Genomic DNA, 13,901 nt, shown 5'->3' with positions numbered 1-13,901 from the left:
GAAACAGTTAGAGATGGGCTAGGGGGAGAGGATAAAGGAGAGAGAGAGAGAGAGAGAGCTCAGTCTGAATTCATCACCCTACACAAAGAGCAGAGCGTGTTGCCCCATTCAACAGATCTGGGGCAACTTGACTGAGTAGGCTACTGAGGGAAAGGCCTTCCATAAGGGACTGACTAATTAACTGATCTCTTTGCACCCCATTTATCTGCCTTTTATCTGCTCTCTCAACAATGTCAGTGCTGATTTGAATAGATTTTAAGATTTTGTGTTTTTTTGTGATTTTTCTGTATTGCTAAGGAAACTGGAGAACCACTAGTATTCATTAGACTGAATCCTTCAATGTTGAAAGTTAAGGCTGCGCCAGCAATTACATCATCAGCAGGAGGCCTGCATCATATCTTAGGAACTTATATAAACCAAACTAAACTCTGTCTGGACATCCTCTATTTTCTGCTTCAGCAGCTCACCAGGATTTCTTGCTTGAGAGACAGAGGAAGAGCAAGGAAGACAAATTGGCATCATTATGGAAGGATGATTCTCAGCATTTCCTCACAAAGAGGCAGAATACCATCCCTGTCTCTTCAGGCTGTTCGTGGTCAGTACATAGACAATATTCTTAACTTACAGCATTCAATGTGGGATGGATACATTCTCAGTCTCACTAAATTATTTGTAGATAGTATGTACAATGTTGCTATTCTGAGATCTTTGCACCCACATTGTGGTGATGCACAAGTCTATAATTGAAGATCTGCATTCTGACCAATAGGGGGCAGTGAAGTTGAGCTGTCCTTATTTAACAGAGGTGGAGAAATGTTATATGATATAGTTTTCGATTGCTGTTTGCCCATCAACATGGCTGCATAGATTTCTCAGATCATGGTTTTACACATCATTGATGGAACTTTAGTTAGATTACCTACATGCATCAACCAGATGTAGTGAAGTACAGGGGGAAGCTCTTTCTGCAATAGTTGCCCACCCCAGTCAATGGAGTTTGTGCTGATGTGGACTCAACTCAGCTATGAGAATTCTCAGCTATACATCCTCCTCTCTCACCTCTTGAGCTTCCAACTCTGCTGGCATACAACATAGACAGCATATCTTTCTAACAGTTAGGAAAAACAACACAGACATAGCAACAGGCCTGATTGTTCAGGCTCATTGTGGCTCTCATCACACATATTAATCAAATCAAATCAAATTGTACTGGCCACATACACATATTTAGCAGATGTTATTGCGGGTGTAGCAGTATGCTTGTGTTCCTAGCTCCAACAGTGCAGTAATATCTAACGATTCACAACAATACCCACAAAACTAATAGTAAAGTAATGAAATTAAGAAATATATAAATATTAGGACTAGCAATGTCGGAGTGGCATTGACTAGAATACAGTAGAAGAGAATATGGCATATACATATAAGATGAGTAAAGCAGTATGTACACATTATTCAAGTGACTAGTGTTCCAGGGCAGCAGCCTTTAAGTTACAGGTTTGAGTAACCGGGGGGGAAGCCGGCTAGTGATGGCTATTTAACAGTCTGATGGCCTTGAGATAGAAGCTGTTTTTCAGTCTCTCGGTCCTTGCTTTGATGCACCTGTACTGACCTCGCCTTCTAGATGGTAGCGGGGTGAACAGGCCGTGGCTCGGGTGGTTGATGTCCTTGATGATCATTTTGGCCTTCCTGTGACACTGGGTGCTGTAGGTGTCCTGGAGGGCAGGCAGTGTGCCCCCGGTGAAATGTTGGACAGACCGCACCATCCTCTGGAGAGCCCTGTGGTTTCGGGCGTGGCAGTTACCGTACCAGGCGGTGATACAGCCTGACAGGATGCTCTCAATTGTGCATCTGTAAAAGTTTGTGAGGGTCTTGGGGGACAAGCTAAATTTCTTCAGCCTCCTGATGTTGAAAAGGCGCTATTGCACCTTCTTCACCACACTGTCTGTGTGGGTGGACCATTTCAGATCATCAGTGATGTGTACGCCGAGGAACTTGAAGCTTTTCACGTTCTCCACTGTGGTTCCGCCAATGTGGAAAGGGGTGTGCTCCCTCTGCTTTTTCCTGAAGTCCACGATCAGCTCCTTCTTTTAGTTGACATTGATGGAGAGGTTATTTTCCTGCCACCACTCCGCCAGGGCCCTCACCTCCTCCCTGTAGGCTGTCTCATCATTGTTGGTAATCAGGCCTACTATGGTTGTGTCCTCTGCAAACTTGATGATTGTGGCCACGCAGTCATGGGTGAACAGGGAGTACAGGAGGGGGCTGAGTATTTACCCTTGTGGGGCCCCTGGGTTGAGGACCAGTGAAGTGAAGGTGTTTTTTCCTACCTTCACCACCCGGGGGCTGGCCCATCAGGAAGTCCAAGACTGGGTTGCACAGGGCGGGTTTCAGATCCAGGGCCCCGAGCCTGATGATGAGCTTGGAGGGTACTATGGTGTTGAAGGCTGAGTTATAGTCAATGAACAGCATTCTTTCATATGTATTCCTCTTGTCCAGGTGGGTAGGGCAGTGTGAAATGCAATAGTGATTGCATCGTCTGTGGATCTATTGAGGCGGCAAGCAAATTGAAGTGGGTCTGGGGTGTAAGGTCCTTAATTAGCCTCTCAAAGCACTCCATGATGACAGAAGCAATTGTCATGTAGTTCAGTTACCTTTGCTTTCCTGGGACAGGAAATTGGGGACAGCAGACTGGGATAGGGAGAAATTGAATACGTCTGTAAACACTCCAGCCAGCTGGTCTGCGCATGCTCTGAGGATGTGGCTAGGGATGCCATCTGGGCCGGCAGCCTTGCAAAGGTTAACACGTTTAAATATTTTACTTACGTCAGCCACGGAGAATGAGAGCCCACAGTCCTTGTGAGGGGCCCTTTTCGAAGGCACTGTGTTATCCTCAATGATGGCAAAAGGTGTTTAGCTTATCTGGGAGCAAGATGTCGGTGTCCACGACGTTGCTGGTTTTCCCTTTGTAATCCGTGATTGTCTGTAGACCCTGCCACATACGTCTTGTGTCTGAGCCGTTGAATTGCGACTTCACTTTGTCTCTGTACTGCCGTTTTGCCTGTTTGATTGCTTTACGGAGGGAATAACTACACTGTTTTTATTCGGCCATATTCCCAGTCCCCTTGCCATGGTTAAATACGTTGGTTCACGCTTTCAGTTTAGCGAGAATACTGCCATCTATCCTCGGTTTCCGGTTTGGGTAAGTTTTAATAGTCACAGTGGGAAAAACATCCCCTATACACTTCCTGATGAACTCAGTCACCGTGTCCGTGTATACATCAATGTTAATATCTGAGGCTATGCAGAACATATCCCAGTCTGCATGATCAAAACAATCTTGAAGCATGGATTCTGATTGGTCAGACCAGCATTGAATAGACCTTCCTGTTAGAGTTTCTGCCTATAGGATAGGAGGAGCAAAATGGAGTTGTGATCTTATTTGCTGAAGGGAGGGCAGGAGAGGGCCTTGTAGGCATCCCGGAAGAGAGAATAGCAGTGGTTGAATGTTTTCCCAGCGTGAGTACTACAGTCAATGTGTTGATAGGACATCGATAGTATTTTCCTCAAATTTGCTTTGTTAAAATCCCCAATTACAATAAATGTTGTCTCAGTATATGTGGTTTCCAGTTTGCATAAAGTCCAGTGTAGTTCTTTGAGGGCCGTCTGGGTATCGGCTTGAGGGGGAATATACATGGCTGTGACTATAACCAAAGAGAATTCTCTTGGGAGGTAAAACGGTCGGCGTTTGATTGTGTGGTATTCTCAGTTGGGTGAACAAAAGGACTTGAGTTTCTGTACGTTATCACAATCACACCATGAGTGGTTAATCATGAAACATACACCAAGCCCTTCTTCCAGGAGAGTTCTTTATTCCTGTCTGCGCGATGTACTGAGAACCCAGCTGGCTGTATGGACAGTATATCCGGAGAGAGCCATGATTCCATGAAATGGAGTATACTACAGTCCCTGATGTCTCTCTGTAAGGAGATCCGCACCCTGAGCTCGTCTACTTTATTATCCAGAGACTGAACATGTGTGTGTGCCTGCCTCCTGAGTCGGTGATCAGTGCTTGATCAGTGCTTACTGGGACTGCAGGGTTTGGTCTACACTACTCTGATCTGGAACAATGAAAGCTGCATGGTTGTCTCTCCCTCCAACTATGAGATGATGGTTCTCTAACCAACACTCAGTCACTAGTTATTCAATCATTAGAGCAGGGGTATTCAACCGGGGATCCGTGGCCCCCTAGGAGTCCGCGGAGGTACTGCAGGGGTCGGCAAAAATATACATACAATAACAAATATATATATATTTTTTTTGTTTTAATGTTTTTGTGAATATCGCTACCAACAACATAATAAACTACTTGTGAATTACATACCTACAGTAGAAAAAAGGAGAATATCTTCTTTCTAAAAATTTTAATTATTTCACATTTATTTCTCAACTCCTAATATTAAGCCAATTACACTCACTGGAGTATCTAACATAGGCTTTTAAAAAGCACCCATGAATAGGCTGCTGGCTGCTGGTACTCTTCTTGACTTGGACATACGTTTGCAAACACATGGCTAACCTTTGTTTAACCAGCTAAACAGCTGCTCTTAGTGAAAATGTGTTTGGAGTTTTCTTTCCAGCTAATAGGCTATGTTACAGTTTACACTTCCTCTTCCAATTATAATGTGGGGAGGTCAAAATAATGAAAAACTATCTACCAAATCTATTCACTTTAAAATGATGATTACTTCTAATTGCCATTATCATTCACCTGATTATAAGACAAGACGTATGATGGGGGCCGCTGGGTCACCGGTTTGCCTGGAAGGGTGACCCTGGACAAGAGCATGTTTTATCATTCAAAAGATCATAGATTCAGAGTCTGTTTACTGTTAGTAGCGCATGAAACAACAAGAAACACAGATATGATAGTCTGTTTGTGCTAACATTCCACTCCTTAACTTGTCATGCAAGACAAGGAGTGGAAAGGAGTGGAAGTTACCACAAACAGACTGGATTTCAGGCTAGATATGACACTTAAAGCAAGTTGAACAAAGCATTTTGGGATTGTTCAAACTTTAGAATCAATACAATGTTGATGTTATGGATCCCAAAGATACAGTATGTATTATATACTATAAGGCAGAAAAAACTTAAACACTTTAATGAAAATGTAGGCCTTTATCTCTGAGTATGTGAATAACAGCAGTAGCTTGCCATAATGTGTATGCCAAATAACATGTAGGGTGGTTTCATTATTGTCTAGAAGCAGTGACAATTGGGGTGGCAGGCAGCTAGCTTCAGTACCAGTGGACCTGGAGAGGGCGAAGAGAAGAAGATAGGACTCTGACAACATCTCATTACCTTCCTTTATATTGTCTCTCTTCTTCTCCTCTCTCCTATCTGACCCCAGTGGCTGGCTACACAAACAAACCCTCTACCACGGCAGTAAAGCGTAAACTGACAGTGTTTGCCTGCAGTTCCCAATGAAACAAAGACAGCAAGTCAGTAACTTTTAGAGGGAAGTCCAGGCTCACTATAAAAGTAGGCTAAAAATGAATTCATAATACATCATTGGCTCAGATGGCTGTAATATGGCTAAACGGTGGCTAAACAGTCCATGTTAGAGAATTATAACAGACCATTGCATTTCCAAAATTTGCATCAGTCTTACAAAAACATAGTTCCCTTTAGTCAGTTTACAATGCACATTATAAAACATATGTATGTTCTTCACAGAATGTGTTACAGAAATGTCTGCCATGGACACATGAAGACTTCCCTAGCTTATATACAGTTTGACAATGAAAAATATAATCTCAGTATCATCTCAATGTGCACCTGGCATGTCATTAACAATGGAACATCTTCTGGGAGAGATCATATAAACATTTTATTACTGCACAAAATCAATCCGAGAGAGAGAGAGAGAGAGAGAGAGAGAGAGAGAGAGAGAGAGAGAGAGAGAGAGAGAGAGAGAGAGAGAGAGAGAGAGAGAGAGAGAGAGAGATGATGGTGAAGCATCAAGGCCTTTCCATTTCAGCTGCCCAACCACTCCAACGTGAAGAATAGAAGACCTATCGATGTACGGGAATATTTCTTAACTCTAATTATTTTATGTTGACCAGGAGAAATAACAGCAATTGACCTCAACTTACAAATAAGGGTTAGGGTTAGGGTGAGGGTTACTGTAGTGTTGCCTCATTCCTTTGAAAGCCCATCCATTTTAACCAAGCAGTAAAACCCCAGACATGTCTCTCCCACTTACCCCTACGACCCAAAATAGCCCTGACTCCATTTCACTGATTTATGAACTAGCACTGGTACGTATCCCAGTATCCTCCCCCATGACATGGCCAGCTCAGCACTATTCCCTGGACAACTGCGTGTGTGTGTGTGTGTGTGTGTGTGTGTGTGTGTGTGTGTGTGTGTGTGTGTGTGTGTGTGTGTGTGTGTGTGTGTGTGTGTGTGTGTGTGTGTGTGTGTGTGTGTGTGTGTGTGTGCGCGAGAGAGAGAGAAAGAGAGAAAGAGAGAGTGAGAGAGAGAGAAAGAGAGAAAGAGAGAAAGAGAGAGAGAAAGAGAGAAAGAGAAAGAGAGAGAGAGAGAGAGAGAGAGAGAGAGAGAGAGAGAGAGAGAGAGAGAGAGAGAAAGAGAGAGAAAGAGAGAGAGAGTGCTGCGGCTGTGGCTCCTCTGAATCACCTCTGCTGTGCCAGAGGAGGCGGACCCCTCTGCATCTTAACCAGGAGAGTCCCAGTACAGGCAGTCCTGTACACCGGAGGAAGCTGGTGGGAGGAGCTATAGGAGGTTCTAAACCTGGAGAGTCCCAGTCCTGTACACATAGTGGCCCTGAAGACCGACCGGCCTGAAACACCACCTGAGAACACAACAGCCCCATAGAAAGACACTCACTTGTCACCTTGGATAATGCTGCCTCTCAATACCATCAATTACATCCTGATGTGGTATATAGAGGTTCCATCCTTATGCTAATAACTCATGACTAAAGTATGCATATGAGGAATATGGAATTGCTCGGTAGATCAGGTTTAATAACCTGATATAAATTACTGCATTTTCACTGAGGTCCACTTTTATCTGGTAAACTGTACCCTTCAGAGTGGTGTGGAAGACTTTGAAATCAACCCAAGAAAAGATACGCAGTCAACGTAGTCAATGATGATGCAATGACCTTAGGTACAAGCTACACATGGTGGAAAGGGGCGATGTGGTTAATTTGGTATGAGAAACATAGCTTTGACATTTAATATCATTACTTTTAATCCATTACAGTACAGGGTAGCACCTCTTCAATGCATGCACGGGCTCTTTCAGAATAGCTTGTTCAGCAGAATTGACCTTGCATGCACCCCCCAGCGCAGCAGAATGTATAGTGGAACGGGGCTGTTCTTCTCATGATGTTACTTCAAAACTGTCATCATGTCATTTTATCAACCATTTACCTTCCTTTTAGTCTACATTTAAAGATAGGAAACAAATGGACTCATATCAACATGATAACTGTATATAAACTTGATATCAACAGATCAATAGAAAATTGTTTGTTTGTACATTTCTCTCAGATATTGGTTCAGGGTAAAAAGAATGCAAAAAAAATGTAAAAGGCATTTGATCAAACATTGAATTGGGACTAAAACACACTCCACTGATCACTTCAGTTATAGTTGAATCGACATATTTGAAGTGAATGGTATCCATAATAAGTAGAGGACTGTGAAATATGTTGTTTCAATGTTTTCTAATGAGAAAACAGCCCCATCCCAAGTTCTACTCTCTTACACACATTTTCTACTATTATGTAACGTGATACTGCAGCACTGTATGAAGCTACGCATGAGGACTTGCCTCAATACTGAGAGAGAAAGTTCCACTGGCAGCCTCCCTTTCCCTGCAGTGTCTCTACATTAAACCAGAGGAAATTGAAACTGGGGAAGATATCATTGTCTGCTATAATTACCTTGAGCCTTTCCTCTCCCACTGCAGTCCTCTAGGTAGATGGGCAGTGTAATGAGGCTGGTTACTGCCATGACTAAATGATACATGACCACGGCACTCATCACCGATCAACAAACATGTACATACAGTAAGAAGTGACACCTTACCTGTATCAGAGAGCTGTTGTCTCCTGGAGAAAAAGAGAGAGAGGGAGGGTACTTCTGTCTGTAGTACCTGCAGGACACTTGAGATAAGGTCTTAGGAGAAGAAATGTTTGAGATGAATAGTTTTTTGGGTTTATCCCACTCTGAAGAAGATAAGCCTCTTGTAACTGCTCAGTCCCCGCAGTCACCCCCGGGGGTCTCTTCACGAAAGCCCACTTCACACACACTGACACAAAACAGTTGCCTGTGGTGAGGAGTTAATCAGATCTGGGGAAAATGAAATGAAATACACGCGCACATTAACATTCTCTCACACTGCAAATCAGCACCAGCATCAAAGCTATGTGCCGTTTCACTGCTGTATTTCCCGGCACTGCAGCCTCATTGGCTGAAGAGCTACTCAATAAAAATCCTACTTGTCATCAATTGGGTGTGGGGGGGGGGGGTTTATGGCGTACTCTGGACTCTGCTCCTCCTCCTCTCGTTCATTTGTTCTCTCTCTACAGTACACGCAGAGGGGAATGCTGAGCTTTGAAAATTAGACGCAGGGTGAAAGGGAGGGTGGAAGGAAGGAGGGCTGGAGTGGAGAGAGAGAGAGAGGGAGAGAGAGAGGGAGAGGGAGAGAGAGGGGAGAGGGAGAGAGAGTAAGGGAGCGAAGGAGGAGTGAAGGAGAAGGAGGGATAGGGAGCGAGGGAGGGAGGAGCGAAGAAGAGGGAGGGTGAGGAAGGGAGCGAGGGAGGGAGGAGCAAAGGCTGGGAGAATCGATAAGCAGTGAGGAGAGACGTGCTGTGCAGACGCTGAGCCTGGCACAATGCAGGGGCTCAGAGAGTCTGGCCGTAGGTGCTGCTCTCTCCTCTCGGAGACGCTGTCTCTATGCAGGACCAGAGTGCAGTGAGGTGTGTGAGGCGAGAGAAGGGGGGGGAGTTCTTCCAGCAGCGGTTGCCATGACGCTACAGCAAACTCTGCTAGAGTAAAAGGGCTCTGATCTGTGTCTCTTTTTTCCTTATTCACACAGCTAATATGCACTGAGTGAATTATTTAAGATGCCAGAGGGAAGGAGGGTGGAGTAAGCTACATGGGTACCACAGCTCACTGCATCTTGATGCCTCAGGGGAGATGCTCAGCCTGTAGGACTGACTGACTAACTGACCGACTGACTGACTGCCTGACTGCCTGTGTTCACAAGACTATTATCTATAAACCAATGAGCTATAACGCAGTAATAGTATGACAATAAAAACAGTCATTTGAGTCCTAAGGTGACTACAAGGAGACACTATGACAGGGCTACATTTTTATACATTTTTTCAATTTGATTTAACTAGGCAAGTCAGTTAAGAACAAATTCTTATTTTCAATGACGGCCTAGGAACAGTGGGTTAACTGCCTTGTTCAGGGGCAGAACGACAGATATTGCAACCTTTCGGTCCAAGTCCAACGCTTTAACCACTAGGCTACCTGCCAGCCCACGGTTTCTAAACCGTTTGCGTTCTGTACAATTGTGAATAATGGTCTTATTCTTCATCAATAATTCATTTCTTCATATGCCTTATATTTGTAGAAAGGCATATGGCAGACTTGTGGTCATGCATAGCATCACACTGTATTCCGGTCAAGCATGCAGTACGCTACGTGCACCTCACAACCTCCTTGCTTCTCTCTACTTGCTTTGCTCTTCTCCTTAGTGCTAATTAAATGGACTTGATGGAAGTCCAATTCCGCCATCTGAAAACAATGAGTTATGTTTGTTCCTACCCTGGCTGGCTGGACAGACGGCAGGCTGAGCAGGGCTATCCCTGATCACATGCACTGCGGTGTTTCTGGAAGTCTGGAAGAGAGATCCCTCCTCAGGCCTGGCCTGTCTGCTATCACACAGTTCAACAGCCAATAGTGCGGCAGGGGTACTGTAAACCAGATTCAGATTGGTAACTGACACGTTTCTTCACATTCTTGAGTAGAATATTCACATTTCCATTTATCAAATCTTTGGGAATTGTATTAATGTGTAACATTAAACTAATTTAATGGTTGACTCAGCAAAATGACATCATCGTACAACTTCCTGCTTACAGACAACAACATAATTGGCTCTTCCTTATTAGTTCAGTCACTTATCCAGTTTGTCTGACGTCACAGGTTCTCGGCCCATTGACAGAGAACAGTCGGAAGCAGCTACAGTTGAAGTCGGAAGTTTACCTCAGAAAAATGTAGACCTCCACAAGTCTGGTTCACCCTTGGGAGCAATTTCCAAATGCCTGAAGGTACCACGTTCATCTGTACAAACAATAGTACGCAAGTATAAACACCATGGGACCACGCAGCCGTCATACCGCTCAGGAAGGAGACGTGTTCTGTCTCCTAGAGATGAACGTACTTTGGTGCGAAAAGTGCAAATCAGGAAACAGGCACAAAAGTATCAATATCCACACTAAAACGAGTCCTATATCGACATAACCTGAAAGGCCGCTCAGCAAGGAAGAAGTCACTGCTACAAAACTGCCATAAAAAGCCAGACTGCGGTTTGCAACTGCACATGGGGACAAAGATCGTAGTTTTTGGACAAATGTCCTCTGGTCTGATAAAACAAGAACAGAACTGTTTGGCCATAATGACTATCCTTATGTTTGGAGGAAAAGGTGGAGCACGGGGGTGGCAGCATCATGTTGTGGGGGTGCATTGCTGCAGGAGGGACTGGTGCACTTCACAAAATAGATGGCATCATGAGGATGGAAAATGATGTGGATATATTGAAACGATATCTCAAGACATCAGTCAGGAAGTTAAAGCTTGGTCACAAATGGGTCTTCCAAATGGACAATGACCCAAAGCATACTTCCAAAGTTGTGGCAAAATGGCTTGAGGACAACAAAGTCAAGCTATTGGAGTGGCCATCACAAAGTCCTGACCTCAATCCCATAGAACGTTTGTGGGCAGAACTGAAAAAGAGTGTGCGAGCAAGGAGGCCTACAACCCTGACTCGGTTACACCAGCTCTGTCAGGAAGAATGGGCCATAATTCACCCGATTTATTGTGGGAAGCTTGTGGAAGACTACCCAAAACATTTGAACCAAGTTAAACAATTTAAAGGCAATGCTACCAAATACTAATTGAGTGTATGTAAACTTCTGACCCACTGGGAATGTGATGAAAGAAATAAAAGCTGAAATAAATCATTCTCTCTACTCTTATTCTGACATTTCACATTCTTAAAATAACGTGTTGATCCTAACTGACCTAAGATGGAGATTTTTTACTAGGATTAAATGTCAGGAATTGTGAAAAACTGAGTTGAAATCTATTTGGCTAAGGTATATGTAAACTTCCAACTTCAACTGTATATTCAGTATATTACAGTGGTGGCCGGTGCCGTTTAAGATTAGGGAGGGCAACTTATTTTTACAGCACATTGGATGACTGTCATTCATTCATATTCCATTCAACAAGCTCAATGTAACATCGATAGGTTCAGGCTACTACATGTCAAATGTGACAGACATTCACACGTTCAACACTGCCTTGCACAATTTTGCCTGCATCTAGCTGATCTAGAGTGTAATCATTAGTCCAACAGTTAATAATGTGAGTATCTATTGGACAAATTCAGGTATATTTATCCCCGTTTCATTCTGTTTGCTTATGTTTAAAAAATGTTTTTCAACAGAATTGACGGAATGAATATACCCCTGATCAAACGCAAACACATTTCACTTCCATAGCACCCACATTCTAACAGCATGAGCCCTTTGATCGTTGGATAATTCCTTCTCGCATCTACACGCTCGCCTCCTCTCACCTTTTTCCTTCGCTTGTGGACTTCAGTGCACAACACATCAGTCTGTGACCAGGCAAAAAAAACTTTCCAATCCAAACCTTCATATCATATCCGCTAAGAGCTACACACAGCCTACATCATTGTCACCATATTACCTAATGTCAAGTCAACATTGCTACTAGAACTAAAACGTCAGTAAAACCGTTACATTCATGCAGTACAGTGTACAGTTAGCAAGCAGTTTAGCAGTTACACCGGCGGGCTCTAGTGGCAATACATTAATAACACCAAAAGCTTACCTTGACTTGGAAGAGTTCCAGTGTTGGATAGCCATAGCCAGCTAGGTAACATAGCATCCCTTTCTGTTTGAGCCTGGTGTTCGAGTACGCTAAACTAGCTAGCTGCATTCGCTAGTTAAGTAAGTGAAAGTGAAAAAATGTGAAATCTCTCTCTCGCTCTCTCTCTCTTGCTTCTCCTTCATTTTTTGAAGAAATGAATTTGTTAAAAACTGTTCAACTATTGTCTTTCTCTTTGAGTCAACTACTCACAACATTTTATGCACTGCAGTGCTAGCTAGCGGTAGCTTATGCTTTCAGTGATATATAAATTCTCTGATCCTTTGATTGGGTGGACAACATGTCAGTTCATGCTCTGATAGGATGGAGGACGTCCTCCAGAAGTTTTCACAATTACTGTGTAAGTCTATGAAAGGTGGTGAGAACCACAAGCCTCCTAGGTTTTGTATTGAAGTAATTGTACCCAGAGGAGGATGGAAACTAGCTGTCCTCCGGCTACACTATGATGCTACCCTACAGAGTGCTGTTGAGGCTACTGCAGACCTTCATTGTAAAACAGTGTGTTTTTAATCAATTATTTGGTGACGTGAAGATATTTATTATACTTTTATCTAAAAAGGATAACTTTTTTTATGTTGCTGTCACGATTTCCGCCGAAGTCGGTCCCTCTCCTAGTTCGGGCGGCATTTGGCGGTCGACGTCACCGGCCTTCTAGCCATCGCCGATCCACCTTTCATTTTCCATTGGTTTTGTCTTGTCTTCCCTCACACCTGGTTTCAATTCCATGAATTACATGGTGTGTATTTAACCCTCTGTTCCCCCCATGTGCTTGTCCGGAATTGTTTCTTGTAGTGCTTGTGTACGTTATGCTGGTTGATACGGGGTTTTGTTTGACCCATTCATTTATTGTTCTGTTTACGGTGGCTTTTATGTTTATTAAACGACACCGTTGTAAATCAGTTTTCACTCTCCTGCGCCTGACTTCTTTGCCGGCAGTACGCACCTCGCTACAATTGCACTATTTTTATTTATATTAAATTCATTGAGGAGGATGATATATAACAATTACACAAAAGGCTTCTTTGGTCTTACTTCCACTGAAACATATCGTCTCAACACATTTGACCTCTCCCCAAACAATTTGTTTAAGACAACATTTATGGTCCTCACCTAAAATAGACTAGTAAGCAATGCTACAGCAAACATACTCTGCACAAGACACTCAGTACAAACGCTCTCCTCTCACCTGAACAGGTCCAAGGTTAAGGTTTTATAAATATATCATGTTTGCAAATAATTGCTGTCCTCTAGGAAACACTGACCAAAACTATGGTTCCTTCTTACCCTTACCCCTTACCCTGTTTTGTCTGAAGCAAAATCTAATAATCAGGATTCTGCATTCATGGGAGTGCAGTCATCAATGATAGATTGTGTCTTTACAAACTACTGTGTATAAGACAATGAAGGCAACAATGGTTTAGAGCTACAAGGTGTTTCAAGAGCTGGCAACCAACTTGACAATGTCGTCATAAGGGAGCTCACAGGCTGATCTTCATCAACGTCTTGACAACAACGCATGGAAAATAACTCAAATAGAGTGCCCTACGTGCTTCTGCTCTTCATATAGCAGCCAGTGATCCAGCTACAGTACTTTTTTATGAAAGATGAATACATGAGCATTGGTGTGACCGCCAGCTTCACCATTAGACTTATTGC

The 13,901-nt window shown here is 43.4% G+C and overlaps 1 protein-coding gene across 2 annotated transcripts in view; it reads right to left on the bottom strand.

Annotated features, from left to right (window-relative positions):
• The window catches only part of LOC106566022 (synaptotagmin-2), a 44,790-nt gene extending 36,295 nt beyond the window's left edge, over positions 1-8,495 (bottom strand). For both annotated transcript variants that reach the window (XM_014133806.2, XM_014133808.2), the window contains exon 1: positions 8,121-8,495. The gene's annotated coding sequence lies outside the window, so the exon portion shown is untranslated. The remainder of the gene's footprint in view (positions 1-8,120) is intronic.
• Between the last annotated feature and the right edge of the window lie 5,406 nt (positions 8,496-13,901).

Source organism: Salmo salar, chromosome ssa12, assembly GCF_905237065.1.
Source record: "Salmo salar chromosome ssa12, Ssal_v3.1, whole genome shotgun sequence".
NCBI lineage: Eukaryota > Metazoa > Chordata > Actinopteri > Salmoniformes > Salmonidae > Salmo > Salmo salar.
Note: the sequence above shows the minus strand (reverse complement) of the source record. Positions and strands in the feature narration are given on the sequence as shown.